The sequence below is a fragment of the Hevea brasiliensis genome, chromosome 3, assembly GCF_030052815.1.
Source record: "Hevea brasiliensis isolate MT/VB/25A 57/8 chromosome 3, ASM3005281v1, whole genome shotgun sequence".
In the NCBI taxonomy this organism is placed as follows: domain Eukaryota; kingdom Viridiplantae; phylum Streptophyta; class Magnoliopsida; order Malpighiales; family Euphorbiaceae; genus Hevea; species Hevea brasiliensis.
In genome coordinates, this window is record NC_079495.1 from 112,591,471 (window position 1) to 112,609,073 (window position 17,603).

The 17,603-nt window shown below is 34.6% G+C and overlaps 1 pseudogene; it reads left to right on the top strand.

Moving 5' to 3' along the window:
• Nucleotides 1-17,603, top strand: part of LOC110638795 (xyloglucan endotransglucosylase protein 34-like) — a 42,857-nt pseudogene that overhangs the window by 24,353 nt on the left and 901 nt on the right.

Consider the following 17,603-nt stretch of genomic DNA (forward strand, 5'->3'; position numbering starts at 1 on the left):
GTGCCAGTCCTCTACTAATGTTTCTAGAAGTCTTGTTTATTATTCCTTTATTAAACTTTATCCTAAAAATGCAATTCTAATCCTACACACGCAAGTAATTCACAAAAGGGTTGTTGTTTACACACAATTTTCATGCACAAGTAATTCCTATCTATGGGGTTGCTAATTATTTAAATGATATTTACCAGATGACTAAAATTAATTTATTATTGAGAATTTAATTTACAAACAAATTCAATTTCAAATAACCCTATGTTTTTATTTAACATAATTAATTAATTTTCACCAAGTTACCCTAAGGATAATTGAACTAAGTTAATTATGTACATGTGTAATTTATTCTAATATCACATAAGGCCCAAACAATCACAACCTAATAAAGATTTCTAACATGTAAATTTATTTTACAATTACCAAGTATTAAATTAAATTTATTTGACATGCCAATGTTAGTTTAATTTACAAACATGATTAATTTTAATTTACAAAGTATTTATTTAAATTAATTACATGCAAAAGTCAGTTAAATTAAAAACAAAGTTAATTTTAATTTACCAAATAAAAGTTCTATTATTACTACAATTTCATGCCAATGGTTATTCGATAAGTTTAGAGTTACTTACCTGTTGGTAAATACAGTTGCCATTGGGGCAAGCTACCCTTAAAAAAAGGTCTTCTCTTCTAGTATGGCAATGATATCCCTGGCTTACTCCCGTTTAGCTCCATATAAGCTCCACGCAAATGCCCTCTTTGGTACTTACCTTAGGGCTACTTACCAATTTTGTTTGTAATAAAAAATAAAGAAACTAAAGAAAATAAAAGAAATAAAGAAAATATTAATAATAATTTACATTGGATTCTAACTCTAGTCTCCTAAAGGGTTAAGATTCCTAATTAGTTACAACTACCTAATGGTCTAAGTCTTCTAACATGATCCAAATACTTTATAACACTTCTTGAATTAAAAGAATACAGAAAATAGATCAAATATCAATTAAAACCTAAGAAAATACAAGAACATGCATAAATATACAATTTTCAAATTCTGGCAGATTAACAGTAGCAAGAAATTCGATTTTTTAAAAATAGTTAAACATGCCTAAAAATCATAAAAAAATTAAAGAAGACAGCCTACATATCATACAATAACATAAAATTTATAAATCAAACAAAACCCTAGCCGAATGATCTATATAAATCGTAACTCTTCTAAGTGACAAAATCGTACTACTTTTTTGTAAAATTCATAACTCATTAACCACAAAAGATATGAATACAAAACCAATTGGAAAAGATTCATAAGATTCTGAAGTTAATTTTAGACACTAGATTTGCACAAAAATATTAAGGAACAAGGGAGATATGGGCTCCACAAGTCGGATATCCTGCAAATCAGATTTTACAGGAACCCTAACTTCAAACAGCCATAACTTACAAAATATTGAAGCTTTTTTAGTGATTCTTGAGCCTAAAATTAATGGAATTTCGTGTAGAATATGAATATAATTTTTACAAATTTTTTACAGATTCAGAAAATAAAGAAAAATAATAAAAATATGAGAGACAGAAACTAAACATGTGCAGAGTTGTGTATCCCCTCAAATTAAACATGATTACATGATCTATATGAACATATAAAATAAATTGAAGACAAAGAGCATAAAATTAAAATATTGTGTGGCATAGATCTTGAAAAGAAAACAATAAAAAACTAACCTTCCATAAATCTTGTATGAAAATTTTCTTGAAGAAAAGAAAAAATAAGGAAGAACTCAAAGAATCTTGAATATCTCTAAATTTTCTATAGCTCTGAATTTTCTCTTAATCTTTCCTCCCATCATCCCCTTCTTCTCTTCTCTAGTAGGGTATTTATAGGGTTTTGGGAGAGAGGTGTGATAGGGTTTGGAGTCTTAGGATGATAAAGTTTAGATGACTTAAACAACTACAATTGCAGAATTCGAATAAGACTGGGATATGGGTGAGGTGTTTCAACCAATAGGAAGACAGGAAAAAATGGAAGGCACCAATAGGGAATGAGGAAGAGGTGTGGTAGGATTTGGAGTCTTAGGGTGATAAAGTTTAAATGACTTAAACAACTACGATTGCAGAATTCGAATAAGATTGGGATATGGGTGAGGTGTTTCAACCAATAGGAAGACAAGAAAAAATGGAAGGCACCAATAGGGAGTGAGGAAGAGAGTGGGGCCAAGGAGGAGAGAGATATTTTGTTATTTTAATTTTTAGAAAATAATTAATTAGGTCCCATTTAAAATTCTTAACAAGGCTTTCTTAGGCCCATGGAGCCCAATTAAACTTAATTAGATCCATTTAAAAAAACTACCCATATTAAATTTAAACAAAATAAAATTTTATTTAAATTTAATTAAATTAATTTTCCCAAAACTTTATTATTATTTTTATTTTTTCAAGATCATGCCACGAAATTAATAATTCAGCTCAATGCCTCCAATTACATCTTACAGTCATATAATTTTTCATCATCGGGTTTCTCACGGCCTCAATGCACATACTCATCACAAAATAAGGGTCTACAGTTTGCCCTCCACTTTGGCGAAAGTTGACATCAATGCGAAAGCATTGCTCAAGTTTCGTCAAAGTGAAACTCGAATTTTTAATAACTATGAAACATTGGCTATGAGGATCAAGTATATCTTGCTCGGTCGACATACTCTATATTATGAGACTAGCTACGGTCTCATAACAGTAATAACTGTGTCATGTGAAAAATGAGTGTATCTTGCTCTGTCGATACACTCTGCGTCATGAGACTAGCTACGGTCTCATAACAGTGATAACTGTGTCATGTGAAAATTGAGTGCATCTTGCTCTGTCGATACACTCTGTGTCATGAGACTAGCTATGGTCTCATGACAATGGCAACTGTGTGATTTGAAATGTTGTGGATTCGTATTTAGGACCGCAGTCCTAAACTACCTACGTATCCCCCTCATTATCCTGAGGAAGAATCAGACCCACTCGTAGTTCGACACTTGAAACTGTGGTGATGCATGTTCTTCTACGCCTTACACACCTACAGGTGACATGTTGATGCGTGTTCTTCTACGCCTTACACAACTATGCCATATGCCCTAAACAACGTCTAAGGACTTACCAAAAAAATATCTGTCATGAAATGTTGTGGGTTCGTATTTAGGACCGCGGTCCTAAACTACCTACGTATCCCCCTCGCTATCCTGAGGAAGAATCAGACCCCCTCGTAGTTCGACACTTGAAACTGTGGTGATGCATGTTCTTCTACGCCTTACACACCTACAGGTGACATGTTGATGCGTGTTCTTCTACGCCTTACACAACTATGTCGTGCGCCCTAAACAACGTCTAAGGATTTACCAAAAAATATCTAATTCGTGATTTGAAAAAAATTGGGATAACTTGGTCTCAAAATTCTCTCTGATTTTTGTGCTTTCTGTATGCTATTTCCTATCATGAGAATGCAAATTTTATTGGAGATTCTAAAAAAACATAGTCCTCTGAGGGATCTCTTTTGCAAAAACTTTCTTTTAGCCTCAAAATTTTTGAGAAAAACCATTCACTAAAAAGACTTCCTTAAGGTCACAATACAATTTCCCTCTGATTTTTCTTTTTCTTCTCTCCCCCTATGGTTTCTTCCTTGACTCATTTCTCTTCCATGAACTCCATTCTCTGTGCCTTAACTTTTGCCTGAAATGCCTTTTTCGGTTTTCATCTCAGCGGGCTTGCTCTAACTTTTGCCTAAGCGGCCCTTTCGGGTTTTCCACTTAGCGAGCTCTTTCTTTTCTTTTTCTTGTTCTTTTTCTCTTTTTTTTTTCTTTGAAATTAGACAATCACCAGGATATTCATATCAAGCACCTATTCTATCATGCTCACAAGACAATAGGTTAAATCAAAACAATGCAGTTCAATTACTTAATCTTTTGATGTATCCCTCAAGACACAAACATTCACAATCATAATTAAATAAAACCTATTCCTGGTTAATACAATAAAAACTTCTTTATTTATTCAGGTACACCATTACTCCCTCTTACATTTAGTTTTGCTAAATTTCTAACATTCCAAAGTTAGAAATAAGCTTTATAACCTGCCGAATGGCCTTTTCAGGTTTTCCATCCAGATCTTCTCTCATCTCTCCTTTTGCCTAGACTGCCTTTTGCAGGTTTTCAATCTAGCATTTTTTCTTTTCTTTTCTCTTTTTTTTTTCTTTTTTCTTTTTTTTTTCGTTCTTTTTTCTTTGACCCTTACTTTTGCCTAGACCGCCTTTTGTAGGTTTTCAGCCTAGCGAGCCTATCTCACACAAAGTACCATTTGAGCCTGTCTAAATTGACTAGTTCTTGAAATTCATTCCCACCCAAGTCTGATATTCTTACAATAGCAAGATCTTTTTGACTATGTATGGACCATCCTAGCTTGGGTTAAACTTTCTTCTTAAATCAAAAGGGACGGGCTAAGCTTGTTTCAAAACCATGTCTCTCTCTTTGATCTTTCTTGGCTTCACCTTTTTATTAAAGGCCTTAGCTATCTTCCTCTAATAAGCCTGCATATGATACAAGGCTCACATTCTCTTTTCATCAATCAAAGCTAGTTCTTCATATATCTTCTAAGCCCACTCATTTTTTAGGATCTTAGCTTCTAGCATCACCCTCAAGGATTTGACCTCTTACTAATGGATAGCATTGCTTTAGTCCCATCTACTAAAGAGAATGGGTTGCCCCCGTGGATGTCCTTGTAGTACTATGATAACCTTAAAGAACATAAGGAATTTTTTAGGCCAATCCTTATATGTTTTGAATATTTTTTTCCCAACTAGAACCTTTCCATTCATATGGGGACTACACATTCCTGCATGTACTTCTTTCATTATTTGCTCAGCCTATTTTTTTTATCACACATAAGAGTTTGTAGAATTGCCCCCCAGCTAAAGTAAGTTGAGTGGCTAATCTATGAATGTTGCTCTATCTCTTTTGTAGGCTTATTGCGAGTATTCTCTCACTTCCAGAGACCTCCTTATGTCTTCACATCATTTTTCTTCTCCCTCTAAGTCCACATGTGCTACTATTAATCATTCATAGCATGAAATTTTACTCCTCATTAGGATAACTAGCTAAGTCAACTTTTGATCACTCTTTTCCTATGGGCACACCAGCGTGGCTTGGGAATCGGCCATCTGATTTTAAGCTCGAGGCATGTGCTTTTTGGTACTTTGTTAACAAGGCTATAAATTTATCTCTTTCTTCTTGGGTTAAATCTTCAGCTAACTTAATGTCTTTAGGATTATTTGGTGTACCCAAATTAATAGAGATTGATTTTGATGCATTAATAGAAATAAATTCTAAATGATTAAGAATGTCATGCATACGCCTATTAGAATAAACATCAAACAAGTAAGTAAAAGGACTGGTCATGTTATTGATCTTTGCCTCAAAATCTTTATCAAGTACATCAGAATTGGAAACATCAATATCACTACTGTGAGCATTACAAAAGATAGACTCAAACATAGGGGCGTAGCTTTAGGTGTTTGGCTTTTTATGCAGTCCTCAGATCAATGGTGCTGATTTTCTGCTTTAGCTATTTCACATGTGGTAACCCCTAATCATATGTCAAGGTAATTGCCCCATCTTTCAAGAACTTAGGAGGCTTTAGCTCTTCTTCCTCTTCTGTTAGCTCATAGCCTAAACCATGACTCGTGATCTGCCCCATCATCTCAAGAAAAGTCACCAGACCATCTATACTTTCTTCTAAGCCTGTGCTAAGAAAAAACTCAGCCTTTTCTTCATAGTAGCCACTTTTAGATCCATCTAGTTTTTATAGATCCCAACAACTTGAAAATCAGACACTAGTAGAATTGAACCATCTAGTTGTAATGCAACTATCTCCTCATCAGAATCAGTCCAGACATCCAAAGGACCCTCATCATAGCTAGAATTATCACAAATGTCAACAACCATTATAGACTGAGGTTCATTGGGCTTTTGGATTGGTTGGATAGGTTCACTGGGCTTTTGGATGGGTTGGATAAGTTCATTGGGCTTTTGGATGTGTTGGATAAAGTCAATAATTATGTTAGGGTTATTTGGGGTGATGGAGATCATGTAGAGACTTGGCGTAGGTAGAAATTTTGGCTAGGCATGGGGCTTTTGGGTTGATTTTCTGGGTCAATCATCGTTTTGGCATCAATTAGGTCTTAGATATCATGCTTAAGTTAAAAGCATCAATCGGTGTCATGACTGTGGGCTTGGTAGGACCGATAACATTGGTTGATATCATAGCTAGGTGGGAGTGGATTTGGTAGTGGTCCAGGTGCTAAGAGCTATAGGAGGTCTTGAGCTTTGAGACGCTCCAAAACTTCGGATAAGGGTTGGCTAAATTGAAAAAATCTTCTTGGGGTTTGAGACACAATTTGAACCTCAATAACTTTAATGCCACTTAATTGGCCTACTTTGGGGCCTCTTTCTAAAGTTGACCACAATTGTCTCTTTTAGCTCAAACATCTTGGCATTCAATATTTCATCAAGCACGGCCATAATTTCTTCCATCCTAAGTAGTGCAGGTGAAATCCTTACTAGTCTCTTCCCTTTCCTAACCCAAGTGACTTGATTGGAAGTCTTTTTAGTGTATTTTGAGGCTATATTTGCTCAAAAAAATAGGATTTAAGGGTTAACCTAAGCATGCTATGTACATGAATGCAATGCATGAATGGACCATTTTTTTTTTTTATTTTTTTTTGCCTTTACTTTTACAAAACCAAAATCGAACCATACCACTAGAACCAAAACTGAATCAAAACCAGACCATATAAACTGAACTAAAATCGAACCAAAGACTGAATCAAAACCGAAAAAAAAAAATCTCCAGAACTAAATCTTCGCCCCCTTATACCTTCAACTCTCACGTGTAGGGTAACAAAAAATTCTATCCTAGGCTATGGTACACTGGACACACCAACAGGGGGTGGTCCAGGACGATCCTTCCCTCACAAACAAACCCTCACAAACAAAGGATTTATATCCTTAAAATTTAACCATAAGTAAGCATCCTCTTGCTTAACATGGGTTTTGAAATGGACTTGGGCCTATACGCACATTGGGCCTATGCATAGGCCTAGGTTCATCTCAACTACCACTAGAACTTATGGTTTGAACAGTAAGGTTATAAATCTAGCACAACAAAAATCTACGGGGTATCTAGGGTTAAAATCTATGGCTCATGGGCTTCATCGGGTAGGAAAAGGGTCACCCATGCGAGAGCTTGTCCATTAAGCACAACGGCCGGAGCTGTGGCTCTTTTATATACTCAAAGGTACAGGCATGGGGTGCTAGCATTCACCAATTCGTCATAGCTCGAGTAGAACCATGGTCTCCTTGGCTAGTACTACGAGGCTAAAAGGGTAAGGGTGATCCGTGTGATAGTGTAGTGCAATGCAAAAAGTTTAACAAATGAATAATATTAGACTAATAGAAACATGTTGGAGTAACTATCCATTTAGTCCCCAGTGGAGTCGCCAAACTGTAGGGGCAAGGGGGGCGTGAGGCGAAATATCATCCATTAGAATTATATAAAATGCACCAGGTAATGCCCAGGAAAGATGATGGAGTCACAATGGTCTCACTTAAGTACCACCTCCTTAGACAGCATTTCCTAGACATGCACTTCATACAATCCTAATAGAATCAAACCACTGGTAAGTACCGTCTTCCCATAACACTACCACGGTACTAAGGATTTATGCCACAAAGGCATAGATAGACAGGAGTCGCCACCGGGTAATAACCGACATATTGATGTTTCTTCCGAGGGTCATGGATGGCAACTTACTCCTTGCGAGTTTCCACAACCGCTGTTACCATAGCCCAATGTCTAGGTTCGGGATAGTGGAGTACGTAAGGGAAGGTGTTAGGCACCCTTACGCCTGGTCTAACCTCGTTGATTCGAGTGCCAGTCCTCTACTAATGTTTCTAGAAGTCTTGTTTATTATTCCTTTATTAAACTTTATCCTAAAAAATGCAATTCTAATCCTACACACGCAAGTAATTCACAAAAGGGTTATTGTTTACACACAATTTTCATGCACAAGTAATTCCTATCTATGGGGTTGCTAATTATTTAAATGATATTTACCAGATGACTAAAATTAATTTATTATTGAGAATTTAATTTATAAACAAATTCAATTTCAAATAACCCTATGTTTTTATTTAACATAATTAATTAATTTTCACCAAGTTACCCTAAGGATAATTGAACTAAGTTAATTATGTACATGTGTAATTTATTCTAATATCACATAAGGCCCAAACAATCACAACCTAATAAAGATTTCTAACATGCAAATTTATTTTACAATTACCAAGTATTAAATTAAATTTATTTGACATGCCAATGTTAGTTTAATTTACAAACATGATTAATTTTAATTTACAAAGTATTTATTTAAATTAATTACATGCAAAAGTCAGTTAAATTAAAAACAAAGTTAATTTTAATTTACCAAATAAAAGTTCTATTATTACTACAATTTCATGCCAATGGTTATTCGATAAGTTTAGAGTTACTTACCTGTTGGTAAATGCAGTTGCCATTGGGGCAAGCTACCCTTAAAAAAGGGTCTTCTCTTCTAGTATGGCAATGATATCCCTGGCTTACTCCCGTTTAGCTCCATATAAGCTCCACGCAAATGCCCTCTTTGGTACTTACCTTAGGGCTACTTACCAATTTTGTTTGTAATAAAAAATAAAGAAACTAAAGAAAATAAAAGAAATAAAGAAAATATTAATAATAATTTACATTGGATTCTAACTCTAGTCTCCTAAAGGGTTAAGATTCCTAATTAGTTACAACTACCTAATGGTCTAAGTCTTCTAACATGATCCAAATACTTTATAACACTTCTTGAATTAAAAGAATACAGAAAATAGATCAAATATCAATTAAAACCTAAGAAAATACAAGAACATGCATAAATATACAATTTTCAAATTCTGGCAGATTAACAATAGCAAGAAATTCGATTTTTTAAAAATAGTTACACATGCCTAAAAATCATAAAAAAATTAAAGAAGACAGCCTACATATCATACAATAATATAAAATTTATAAATCAAACAAAACCCTAGCCGAATGATCTATATAAATCGTAACTCTTCTAAGTGACAAAATCGTACTACTTTTTTGTAAAATTCATAACTCATTAACCACAAAAGATATGAATGCAAAACCAATTGGAAAAGATTCATAAGATTCTGAAGTTAATTTCAGACACTAGATTTGCACAAAAATATTAAGGAACAAGGGAGATATGGGCTCCACAAGTCGGATATCCTGCAAATCAGATTTTACAGGAACCCTAACTTCAAACAGCCATAACTTACAAAATATTGAAGCTTTTTTAGTGATTCTTGAGCCTAAAATTAATGGAATTTCGTGTAGAATGTGAATATAATTTTTACAAATTTTTTACAGATTCAGAAAATAAAGAAAAATAATAAAAATATGAGAGACAGAAACTAAACATGTGCAGAGTTGTGTATCCCCTCAAAATAAACATGATTACATGATCTATATGAACATATAAAATAAATTGAAGACAAAGAGCATAAAATTAAAATATTGTGTGGCATAGATCTTGAAAAGAAAACAATAAAAAACTGACCTTCCATAAATCTTGTATGAAAATTTTCTTGAAGAAAAGAAAAAATAAGGAAGAACTCAAAGAATCTTGAATATCTCTAAATTTTCTATAGCTCTGAATTTTCTCTTAATCTTTCCTCCCATCATCCCCTTCTTCTCTTCTCTAGTAGGGTATTTACAGGGTTTTGGGAGAGAGGTGTGATAGGGTTTGGAGTCTTAGGATGATAAAGTTTAGATGACTTAAACAACTACAATTGCAGAATTCGAATAAGACTGGGATATGGGTGAGGTGTTTCAACCAATAGGAAGACAGGAAAAAATGGAAGGCACCAATAGGGAATGAGGAAGAGGTGTGCTAGGATTTGGAGTCTTGGGGTGATAAAGTTTAAATGACTTAAACAACTATGATTGCAGAATTCGAATAAGATTGGGATATGGGTGAGGTGTTTCAACCAATAGGAAGACAAGAAAAAAATGGAAGGCACCAATAGGGAGTGAGGAAGAGAGTGGGGCCAAGGAGGAGAGAGATATTTTGTTATTTTAATTTTTAGAAAATAATTAATTAGGTCCCATTTAAAATTCTTAACAAGGTTTTCTTAGGCCCATGGAGCCCAATTAAACTTAATTAGATCCATTTAAAAAAACTACCCATATTAAATTTAAACAAAATAAAATTTTATTTAAATTTAATTAAATTAATTTTCCCAAAACTTTATTATTATTTTTATTTTTTCAAGATCATGCCACGAAATTAATAATTCAGCTCAATGCCTCCAATTACATCTTACAGTCATATAATTTTTCATCATCGGGTTTCTCACGGCCTCAATGCACATACTCATCACAAAATAAGGGTCTACACATGTTGTTGATCTTCGCCTTAAAATGAGCATCAAGTACATCAAAAATGGAAACATCTGCATCACTACTATGAGCATTACAAAAGACAAACTCAAACTTAGGAGTGTAACTTTAGGTGCTTAGCTTTCCATGCTGTCCTTAGATCAATGGTCTTGATTTTCTGCTTTAGCACTTTCACATGTAGTAACCCCTAATCATATGTCTAGATAATTGCCCCTCTCTTTCAAGAACTTAGGAGGTTTTGACTCTTTTTCCTCTTTAGTTGGCTCATAGCCCAAACCATACCTTGTGATCTACCCCTTCATTTCAAGAAAAGTCACCAGACCATCTATACTTTCTTCTAGGCCTGTGCTAAGAAAAAACTTCATCCCTTTCTTCATAGTAGCCACCTTTAGATCCATCTAGTTTTTATAGATCCCAACAACTTGAAAATCAAACACTAGTGGAACTGAACCATCTAGTTGTAATGCAACTACCTCCTCATCAAAATTGATCAAAACATCTAAAGGACCCTCATCATAGCTAGAATTATCACAAATGTCAACAACCATTATAGACTGAGGTTCATTGGGCTTTTGGATGGGTTGGATAGGTTCACTGGGCTTTTGGATGGGTTGGATAAGTTTATTGGGCTTTTGGATGGGTTGGATAAAGTCAATAATTCTGTTAGGATTATTTGGGGTGATGGAGATTATGTAGAGACCTGGTGTAGGTGGAAATTTTGGCTAGGCATGGGGCTTTTGGGTTGATTTTCTGGGTCAATTATCCTTTTGGCATCAATTAGGTCTTAGATATCATGCTTAAGTTGAAAGCATCAGTCGGTGTCATGATTGTGGGCTTGGTAGAACCGGCAACATTGGTTGATATCATAGCTAGGTGGGAGTGGATTTGGTAGTGGTCTGGGTGCTAAGAGCTGTAGGAGGTCTTGAACTTTGAGACGCTCCAAAACTTAGGATAAGGGTTGGCTGATTTGGAAAAAATCTCCTTGGGGTGTGAGACACAATTTGAACCTCAATAACTTTAATGCCACTTAATTGGCCTACCTCGGGGCCTCTTTCTAAAGTTGACCACAATTGTCTCTTCTAGCTCAAACATCTTGGCGTTCAATATTTCATCAAGACGGCTATAGTTTTTTCCATCTTAAGTAGTGCAAGAGAAATCCTTACTAGTTTCTTCCATTCCCTAATCCAAGTGACCTAATTGGAAGTCTCTTTGGTGTGTTTTGAGGCTATATTTGCTAAAAAAAAATAGGATTTAAGGGTTAACCTAAGCATACTATGTACATGAATGCAATGCATGAATGAACCATTTTTTTCTTTTTTTTCTTTTTTTTTCTTTTTCTTTTTTTTTGCCTTTACTTTTACAAAACCAAAACTGAACCATACCAATAGAACCAAAACCAGACCATATAAACTGAACTAAAATTGGACCAAAGACAAAATTAAAACCAAAGACAAAAAAAAATCTCAAGAACTGAATCTTCGCCTCCTTATACCTTCAACTCTCACGTGCAGGGTAAGAAAAAATTCTATCCTAGGCTACGGTACACTGGACACACCAACAGGGGATGGTCCAGGACGATCCTTCCCTCACAAACAAAGGATTTATATCCTTAAAGTTTAACCATAAGTAAGCATCCTCTTGCTTAACATGGGTTTTGAAATGGACTTGGGCCTATACACACATTGGGCCTATGCATAGGCCTAGGTTCATCTCAACTACCACTAGAACTTATGGTTTGAACAGTAAAGTTATAAATCTAGCACAACAAAAATCTACGGGGTACCTAGGGTTAAAATCTATGGCTCATGGGCTTCATCGGGTAGGAAAAGGGTCACCCATGTGAGAGCTTGTTCATTAAGCACAACGGCCGGAGCTGTGGCTCTTTTATATACTCGAAGGTACGGGCATGGGGTGCTAGCATTCACCAATTTGTCATAGCTCGAGTAGAACCATGGTCTCTTTGGCTAGTACTAACGAGGCTAAAAGGGTAAGGGTGATCCGTGTGATAGTATAGTGCAATGCAAAAAGTTTAACAAAGGAATAATATTAGACTAATAGAAATATGTTGGAGTAACTATCCATTTAATCCCCAGTGGAGTCGCCAAACTGTGGGGCGGGGGGCGTGAGGCAAAATATCAAAATTATATAAAATGCACCAGGTAATGCCCAGGAAAGATGGTGGAGTCACAATGGTCTCACTTAAATACCACCTCCTTAGACAGCATTTCCTAGACATGCACTTCATACAATCCTAATAGAATCAAACCATTGGTAAGTACCGTCTTCCCATAACACTACCACGGTACTAAGGATTTATGCCACGAAGGCATAGATAGACAGGAGTCGCCACCCGGGTAATAACCGGGACATATTCAGTGTTTCTTCCGAGGGTCATGGATGGCAACTTACTCCTTGCAGAGTTTCCACAACCGTCATTACCATAGCCCAATGTCTAGGTTCGGGATAATGGGTACGTAAGGGGAAGGTGTTAGGCACCCCTTACGCCTGGTCTAACCTCGTTAATTCGAGTGCCAGTCCTCTACTAATGTTTCTAGAAGTCTTATTTATTATTCCTTTATTAAACTTTATCCTAAAAATGCAATTCTAATCCTACACACGCAAGTAATTCACAAAAAAGGGTTGTTGTTTACACACAATTTTCATGCATAAGTAATTCCTATCTATGGGGTTGCTAATTATTTAAATAACATTTACCAGATAACTAAAATTAATTTATTATTGGGAATTTAATTTACAAACAAATTCAATTTCAAATAACCCTATGTTTCTATTTAACCTAATTAATTAATTTTCACTAAGTTACCCTAAGGATAATTGAACTAAGTTAATTATGTACATGTGTAATTTATTCTAATATCACATAAGTCCCAAACAATCACAACCTAATAAAGATTTCTAACATACAAATTTATTTTACAATTACCAAGTATTAAATTAAATTTATTTTACATGCCAATATTAGTTTAATTTACAAACAAGATTAATTTTAATTTACAAAGTATTTATTTAAATTAATTACATGCAAAAGTCATTTAAATTAAAAACAAAGTTAATTTTAATTTACCAAATGAAAGTTCTATTATTACTACAATTTCATGCCAATGGTTATTCGAGAAGTTTAGAGCTACTTACTTGTTGGTAAATGCAGTTGCCATTGGGGCAAGCTACCCTTAAAAAAGGGTATTCTCTTCTAGTATGGCAATGATATCCCTGGCTTACTCCCGTTTAGCTCCATATAAGCTCCACGCAAATGCCCTCTTTGGTACTTACCTTAGGGCTACTTACCAATTTTGTTTGTAATAAAAAATAAAGACAATAAAGAAAAATAATAAAAGTACAAGAGACAGAAACTAAACATGTGCAAAGTTGTGTATCCCCTCAAATTAAACATGATTACATGATCTATATGAACATATAAAATAAATTGAAGACAAAGAGCATAGAATTAAAATATTATGTGGCATAGATCTTGAAAAAAAAAACAATAAAAACTGACCTTTCAGAAATCTTGTATGAAAATCTTCTTGAAGAACAGAAAAAATAAGGAAGAACTCAAAAAGTTTTGAATATCTCTAAATTTCTTATAGCTCTGAATTTTCTCTTCCTCTTTCCTCCCATCCTCTTCTTCCCTTCTCTAGTAGGGTATTTATAGGGTTTTGGGAGAGAGGTGTGATAGGGTTTGGAGTCTTAGGATGATAAAGTTTAGATGACTTAAACAACTACAATTGCAGAATTCGAATAAGACTGGGATATGGGTGAGGTGTTTCAACCAATAGGAAGACAGGAAAAAATGGAAGGCACCAATAGATCAAAAGGTCTTTAAAAGGGTTGTAATGGGGCTAAAAGGATAATGACTTAGTTGCCAATGAAAGGTTTTTAGGGAATGCAAATATGATGATAGTATTTATGCATAAAATACCAAGTATACTAAGTTTATTCTATTGATTTTGTATGGAGAGGTGGGGCTTTTGGTTTTTTATAGTGCCAAGCATGCTTCCATGATACTTATCTTGGGACTTCTTTTTCTTCTTCCCTTTCTTTTTTTATTTTATTTATGTCCCTTTTGTCCTCTCTCCCAAACTCATTGCTTTTGCTGGGTTGGAAAGATAAAATTTTCTTTTATTTCAATTGCATACTTGCACTCTTTCTTGAGTTCTACATCCTCTCTCCAAATTTTTTTTTTGCACTTAATATACTTTTTACTTATGCATTTAGCTTCCTCAAAAGGGTAGGGTAGGTGTTTAGGCTAGGGGCTAGGTAAATAATATGGGTAAGCAATAAATTCTAAGAGGTAAATATAGGCTTTAAGTTGGCTGCAAGGGATATATATTTTAATTAGGGGTGACTAAGGCTTAGTGAGGTTATATTAAAGAATGCATTAATAATCTCTTCATCAAGCATACGCTAGGATTTCACCTTGATAGGTCCAAGAGACATGTTCTAAAGTTGGTGAGGCATTGTTAGGTTTGCTTGTATTTCAAAAATTTTCTCCTAATTTTGCAAGTTCAATGTGACAGATTAATAGCTATGAAGGGGTTTAACTAGTTTAACTCCACTTAGGTGATTTAGTTTTTCACAAACAACATATTAAAGCCTTTTTGCCCATCTAGTTACATTCATTCCTCTTTCCCAGAGGGTCTAATCATTAGCTCATCAAGGTTTTAGTTATAATTCTAAGTTAAAAGCCTTTTCAAAAAGTTCAAAATTTGCAAAAATTTTCTGGATTTTTCATACTCAAATATAATATAGACATAATAAGATGATGCAGATTGAAATGTAATATATGAATGTAATGCATGAAATGCTACACCCCCAAACTCAAATTTGACATTGTCCTCAATGTCATCAAGATATCATAATCAGGTCAAGAGCAACATCATAAATGTAATAACAAGGAAAAGCTAATAGATATAGAATACTCCCCCTTGAAGCGTGCCTTCCCTTAAAGATTTGTGAGTTTGATCTCCATTGCTTCTTTCAAGTGCTTCTTAAACCTACAAAGTGAACAAACATCGAAATCAAGTTTGGGAAGGTGATAAAACAAGAGAAATAGACAAATGCAAAGATTAAATTTAAAACTTGGGTTGCCTCCCAAGAAGCGCTAATTTAAGGTCATTAGCTTGACCCCTTTTAGAATTACTAATCAAAGAGCGGTTTTCGCCCATAGTAGTTGTCATGTAACACCACATATGCGTCTTGATTTGTAGTACCCTCAAGATTGGCAAGATCTAAAACAATATTGCACATAGCACGAACAACACATTACTTGGAATGATATGCTTAGGATGGGGACTGCTTTAGCTCCTGGAGGACATGCAATGATGCAGGAGGTGTCCTTGATAGAAAGGGGTATTCTGGTGGTGTACGTGTGAGCATCATTAATGAACTTAGATTGATAGTCTCATTAGTTTCTTCATCTACCACCTTCATCTTTGATTTGTCTTCATGTAAGCAGTGTTCCAATGACCCTCCAATAATAAAGGAGTTGCTTTCTTCAATTTTATGTTCCACTTCTTCTTCAAGTAACTCTTGTTCTTCTGAGAATTCTATTGGTAACTCATCTTCAAAGGAATTTTGTTCTTCGGGCTCAACTTCTTCTGTAGGTTCAAATTCCAATGAAGCTTATTCATTCTCCCAACTTTGTTCATTTGTTTCCTTCTCATAGAGTGATAGCTCGTTGTTCATCATAAGGTTATCAAAATTTTCTAAAGGAGTTACTGCCTCTTCAAGTCCCACTCTCTTCTCTAATTGTAGCTCAAATGGCTAGTGTGGAATGTTAGGCTGATAAATGTATGGGGGATATTGATGAATCCAACCCTGTAGTGAAGGATTCTAATACCAATGGTAATCAAAATCTGCCATGTCATTCAACAAGTGAATGGCATCCTCATGGTCTCTTTGAAGAACATGATCACCAGTAGACCAAGCTCCATAATCTACCCAATTCCTTGTTCCTTCATTCAAACCATTGTAGAAATTGAGAGTGAGTTCATAATTTGAAAGATTATGATTGGCAAATTGCTCTACCAATTCATTAAATCTTCTCCAAGCATCGTGAAAAGGTTCATTGTGTTATTGAATAAAGCTTGTGAAGACTTATTGGTGAAACATCATAATGATCCTCACAAGAAAAATAAGTAAAAATAAAATTAGATAAGAAATAAACTATAAAAGAAATAAGAATGTCTAGAGTAATCAAATCACTAATCATTCAATATCAAGCACCGATCCACGGCAACGGTGCCAAAAACTTGTTTGTTGATTTTTCAACCACCGCAAATGCACGGATCGCTAACAAGTAATAAAGTGATGAGTAGAGTATCGTTTCCATGAGGATCGTGTTGAGTACCAAACTATAGTGATTTTAATTATCTAGACGATCGAATTGTAGAGAAATAATAATTATATCTAATTTGCAAGAAATAAAATCTAAATAATTAACTAAAATAAAATACTAATGGACAAAGGCATTCTAGAGCTAGGGGTTCACACTTCAATCAATTATAGAATCAATCTGATTCATTCAATAAATGGGAGATTATTACTTTGATGGAAGTTAATCCTAAATTTTCTTAAGTCCTCTCTCAAGGCACTCAAGGTGTATTTTAATTAATATAAACCCTACTTTCATGGTAATTAAATTAATTAAAAGCCTTTAAGATCTTTGATTAATTTTGGAACTCCATAAAGATCATCAGCCTATCTCTAGGTCAGATTTTCTAGGTTCAAAATTTCGATTTTCTAATATTAATCTTCACCTTTCAGTCGTTCAATTAATATCTGTAATCAATACTAAGTAGGTACCAACACATAGCATGTATTAAGATCACAAGAGATTGAATCAAAGAATAAAATACCCAATGTATTAAATAAAATCAAACTAGATAATGAAATTGAGTGCTACACCCTAACCCTAGAATAAAGAACCTACTCACCCATGGTGAGTTTTACAATCAAGTTTATAAAAAGATAAAGAGAAGACATGAGAAGAAAATAAACTGAAAGAACCCAGAAAGAGAGTTGCAGCCTTGGACTTTTGGAACTTCAGCTCAAAATCTCTTAGAGAAATC